The sequence below is a fragment of the Hylaeus volcanicus genome, chromosome 1, assembly GCF_026283585.1.
Source record: "Hylaeus volcanicus isolate JK05 chromosome 1, UHH_iyHylVolc1.0_haploid, whole genome shotgun sequence".
Classification (NCBI taxonomy): domain Eukaryota; kingdom Metazoa; phylum Arthropoda; class Insecta; order Hymenoptera; family Colletidae; genus Hylaeus; species Hylaeus volcanicus.
The window spans coordinates 23508478-23514477 of record NC_071976.1 but is presented as its reverse complement, the minus strand read 5'-3'; positions in this window follow the sequence as shown (position 1 = coordinate 23514477).

Genomic DNA, 6000 nt, shown 5'->3' with positions numbered 1-6000 from the left:
GTCGTTTATCGTTTAGTTTATGTATTAGTTAAATTACGAGCGTATAAAGGACCAAGAAACAATTTTTCTGTTAGAAGGTGAAATCAAATTTAGATAATAGAAATTGAAAACAGTAGCAACAATGTCTTATAATATTAGTATAGATTAGGATTAGTTGTATATAATAAATAGATAAATTCTCTTATTTTCACCAAAGTTCAACAGGTTTTACTATAAAACATCCTCGATGGGAAACTCAATAAAAATTCAAGTATCTTTGCGCATGTATTCATGTTCACTAAGAAGATTTTATAGGTTTTGTGGATTTGTCAAGAAGATTGCTAGGGGACTTGCAGATTTAGTCGTTTATCGTTTAGTTTATGTATTAGTTAAATTACGAGCGTATAAAGGACCAAGAAACAATTTTTCTGTTAGAAGGTGAAATCAAATTTAAATAATAGAAATTGAAAACAGTAGCAACAATGTCTTATAATATTAGTATAGATTAGTGTAGATTAGAATGTACACGAGGTCGAAAGGGTTAAACTCGTAAACGTCTACGTCGATCGCCGAGTGTCCCAGAAAACCGATTTCCACGGCTCGATTAAAATTTCTAAGGACGCGTTCTCCGTAGGAACCGCGGCGAATTCCCTGTCCCTTTACGCCGGCCGTAACTCAATTAACCGTTCCGGGGAAGTTAACCGTCCATTAGGGAAACACGAGGTCGCGAACTACACGCGCACTCGCACAAGCGCGCACGAACTTCCCGTTAATTTCGTGGAGTTTGATCGCGGCCAACCGAGTGTCCGACCGTTCGTCCGTTCGATCGATCGATTAACGCCATTCGCGGCGAGCTTTTTTCCCCGAGTTAAACCCGAGGGTACCGCCTCCGTCGGTTTGCTGGGCTCCGTTTTTCGGCGCCAACTTTTCCGCTTAAAATAACTCGCCTTAACTCAATTATTTCTCATTAAGTCCGCCACGGCGCAGAGGCCGCTTCTTTTTGTCCTCGCTAACTTTTCGCTCGAATCGTGCGGAGCTTCGGGCTTTGGCAAAGGTGTCCCGCGCGTATGGCCACTCCTATAGGTCAGGGATGAATTATGGCTGGACGAATCGTGGTGACAAAAATGTCTAAACAAATCTGTTTGGATATGTGGGCGCGCCTACTGTCGCAGCGGTCATTGCTGACTGGCAGTGAACTCTTTAACTATTGGTGCACAGTGCAAAAGACCAAAACGTTAGACAAAACTAAAATAAATAATGAAAATTAAGCATTTCGGATACAATGCTGTATTTAATGTACTGGCAGCTTTAAAGCTTTTTATCAAAACTTTATGAAAATTTGTAATATACTACGACGAATAGCATTATTTTTAACCGACTTCGAAAAGGAGGAGGTTACTCAATTCGACATGTATGTATATATATACAAAAAAATATATATATATATTTTTTTTTAAATAAATGTAAATCTTGAATGTCTGTGCTATACATTTCATCCATCTCAACTTCTAATACAACCATAACTTTCAACATTTTGCTGTTTTTTTTTCAGCCGATACAAAGGTTCCGTTAACTTGATCCATAGAATCCTGTAATCATTTGAATTTCGACAGGAACAAGTTATTTCCATTTCCAGAAAAGATAAGGGAAGACAAAAAAAGCCAAAAATTCATGCTTGTTAATCAATCAATCTATTGTATTAAATTGTAGAGTGTTACAAGTATATGTTTAAAATTGAAAATGAAAATTCAAAGAGTTTACGGAAATGTAGGTGTTTGAATGGAACTATCATTCCATTTTGCTTACACAGGCATAAAGTCGCACGCTCGGTGCACCCTTAACCCCTTGACGACCATAAGCGTACAAACACGCTCCTATCGATGTGACTACCAAGTCCCTGAGCGTACTGGTACGCTGGTTGTTTAGTAACTGATATCGCTAAGGCGCATAAGGGAACTCTGAGTAATATGAGCATATCTAAGTTTACTCTTGAAAATAAAAAAAAAAAGGTAATTGGAGCAAAACAATTTGTGTGCATATTGAAATTAAAACGTTTCTTGGACTATATGGAACGTAGTATATGTTTATAATGTCACAAATAATTGCATCTTCCTCGTTTCGAGGCATAGTTTTCAATTCTTATTTAATTCGATTGTTTGTTACAGTAATTTTGTGATAGCTAGGCTTATATATGCTTGATGTAATTTACATATTTTTATTTGAAGCATGAAGTTCGACTGGGATAATTTGATTTAAAAATAGTCTTTTACACTTTATAAATTTACTACTCCTTTTAGCTATTTAATAATACATGCATGTACTGCGTATGCGTATCCTGTTAGCAGGTCTATAAGTTGGAAAAGAGTCGCATTCTTCTCCTTCCCGGAAAAACTATCGCTTTATTAAAAGTACAAACGTCCCTCCGCAAACGTTTGTCACCATTAAAAACATTTATGCCTCGCGATAAAAGGATTAATGCTCGGCAGTTTTGTTCGCGGAGACGGACAGATTCCGCTTTTTATTCTATTTTCGCCTCGGGGCCGGGAAAAATTCACCGTCCGCCCCTCTTCGCGCGGGGGTGCTCCGCGGAAGGGGATGAACACAGGGGGTACGCGTGTAGAAGGGCTCGTCCTTGCGCGTGCGTCCCTCGTTTCTCCCCTGGATAAAACCGCGTCCTGCACGTCTCCGTTGGAATATCGCACGAGATTTATCGTATATTACTCCTTACGATTCAAACCCCGTTATTTCTTCGTCCCTACCGAGCTACCAGCCGAATCGCGATTTCGATCTCCCACGGAGAAGTTTATAAGCCCCTCTTACATCGAACACCACGGGGAAGAATTGCGTTGAATCGTTTTTTTCCCAAACATTAATCTTTTCAATGGAAAAAAATTGGAGTTGTGATGAAATCGCATGTTTTCATGGGTTAGAGTTTGTATCGTATTTATTGAAAAATGAACACAAGAATAAAGGTCGCGAGCCCAGTGCATCCATCGCAAATATGAATCTTACAAATACCGAGCTAAATTGCATAGTACTTGATTGAAATGCGAAGGATGTCGTATGTAACGAAATATTCTGTGTAAGGAATTATAGGATAGGACAAATAATAGTTGAACTGAAGGAAAGAGATGAAATAAATATGACATAAAAATATATGAATTTGTTTATCGACTTTAAACATATAAATATATCCCTTTCCTAAAAGGCGCCTGTTCAAAATCACTCGTTTTATCTTTAATTATGATTATTTTCATCCAGAATAAATTGTGTATATTCTTAAACCGTGCATGAATATCTACGGAAACCCTAACCAAAAATTCTTTATGAAGTTACAATAAAAGAATCCAAAAGAAAATCAGAAAATTGACGCTCTAGACTGAGCCTATATTTAGAACCAGCGTTAATAACACCTAGACAACTTGTTTCTGAAGAATCTATCATACACCTTCGAACGCAAATTTTTTTGTTGCATAATCATCATCAATTCGTTCCATACATTTATAGAAACCGATAACAAGTATTTTAGCCTTACAGAGATCTGATGGCCACGTATTACGTGCTGTCCATTTTTAAATGAGACATGCACCGCTTGTCAAGTGTCAAGTGGACAGTACTTGGACAGCTTGATGCGACGATAAGAAAAAACGAGGGATGCCAGAGCTAATGTAATTGACAATGAGTTTCATTTATTGTAGACGGACAAGGCACTCGAATTAATGAGACGTCCGTATTTTTTTAATTTTGCAACCTTCATACTGGACGCAAAAGTAAAACGTTTCAGGATGGAGGAGGGGGGTGGTGAAATAAAGATGAATGCTTTGCTGTTCCATTAAAGACTACCCGTGCCTACCGGAGCCTCGTTAATCAAATCCAATTGAATGGATGTGATATTTGAATTGGCGTGTCCCCTTTCGATCTCATCCGGAATGTTTTGTGTTCATTTTCAGATCCGAGGATCGTGGAAGTGAATCGCTTCGGATCCTTTCACGAAGGAGACAATATTTTGGAGTCTCTACTTCGGAAGTACACAGAAACCTCGTTAATTCTGATTAATTGGATGGACAAGTTGTTCGAAATTCCGTTTTGCCGAGGTCACCCTCTGTGGGTGGGAGTTGGGAACACACCCATAGTTATCACTTGCTTGTCGTAAGAGGCGACCGAAAGGGGTCAAACACCAGGGAGTAGCGATACAGATACAGAGTCAATAGAGGAGCAACGTTTGAAAACGGTTAAAGGGTTACCGCAGGGGATGGGTCGAAAATTAAGCCAGTCATAATATTTCAATCATATTATTTCATCTTTTCACTAAAACAATTAAGGGATTTCATCAAATCACTTCCTTTCTTTAGGGAAATGACCTTACAGACTTGTTATTTTCACATCTCCCGTGAATTGATCATCTACCTTAGGGATTTGATCAAATCTCTATTTTTATCATTTCTCTGCGACATATACACTATCCAACAAACTTACTCATTAATTTTTTATTCATTTTTCAAATGTGCCTAACTCTGAGGTACTGGTTTACCTTCCAAGCTCTAAGAAATCATTTAAGAAGAGGCTTCTGCATGAAATTGATACATTACGTCCAATCGGTTAGCAAAAGCGTAGAATGATCCTCTTCCGGGCAGGAGAGGAACAAACATATTTTTCCGAGAGCGAAATTAGCCGGAGTAGCTTCCCGATAGAGAAGCAGCAATGGCCGTTTAATGTTCCCAACGGAAGAATAACCGACGCGTAAAGTGCATTGTATGCAGTTATCTTATTTATACCCGCATGCACGTGAGAACACAATGGGGGAGCGTGCGGTTGAATTAAAAAAGAAGAAAATGTAATTACCTCGAAAGAATCGCCACGCGGCGCGCTGCCGTTGCCCCCTTTCACGTTCACCGCTACGGGATAAACGTTTGTATTTCGCAATTATCTGCTTTCTGCTGGCCCACCGCGAGAGCCAACTCCCGCGAGTAATTAACATTTCTGGTCGTTCCGATGCCGGGCCATGTGCGGCTGAAACTACAGCGTGGAGAGCTTCGCGAGCGAGCTTCTTCGGGAATTTTAATATATCACATTCCACGTATGGTCGGTCTATCCAGTAGGGTTACATCGATCACTCTTGTATTGGACGTTGGATGTTCTGTTTAAATTAACATATGTCGCGATCTATGTAAAAATAAGGTGGGGTTCGAGAAGGGAATTACTTTTTCCAGGCTCGAACAGGTGGATTCTCTACCGTCTGTTTCTGTATTTTTTATTGGAAAAAGTATGCGATCTTTTAATTTGAAAATTTGCAGGGTATTTTATTATTACAATTATTAGAAATGTGGCATTTTTGCAAAGGAAATTGTGGTTCAAACATTTTTAGAAAGGAAATTGTGATTCAGAATAGTCTCAGCTACCCCTCATTTCCGGTTCTTAAAGTAATTCTGGAACACCCTCTATATATTGTTATCGCATTACGGAACAAAGAAATCGAAGGGTTCTATTTTTTCTAGAAATAGCAACTGGTTCAAAAATACGGTTTCGCGAAAAACGTGACTAAAGTTTCAAGTGCATGTCTAGAAGGAAGCTAATTTTGGCAATTTCATGAATATTTACTTGAAATTTTGCGCGATTGTCATTCAAGGGATAAAAGCAATTCCTCCTTAAGTTCGTTTTATTGTTTTCAAAATTCATTACACTTTGCGAAGGATTACATAATCAAAAAGTCGATATGCATTCTATTTACTTCTATTTACTTATCGAAAGTGCTAATTTTTCTCGGTAAAATTTAATTTGCATCGGTATTCGTAATATTGTAGATTTGGCAGGCAAAAATATCGATGAGGTTGTTTGGTTTGATTGTTTAAGATTTCTCGATCCAAAATCCGAATAAGAGTTGCATGTGAAGATCAAGATAACACTGATACAGCTCTAGAAACATCGTATTATTCTTAAAAATAGTTATAAAGTCTAGCAATTAAACAGGTATTAACTTCTGTAGCTAATGTTATATTCCGTAACGTATACGAAATTTTTCAT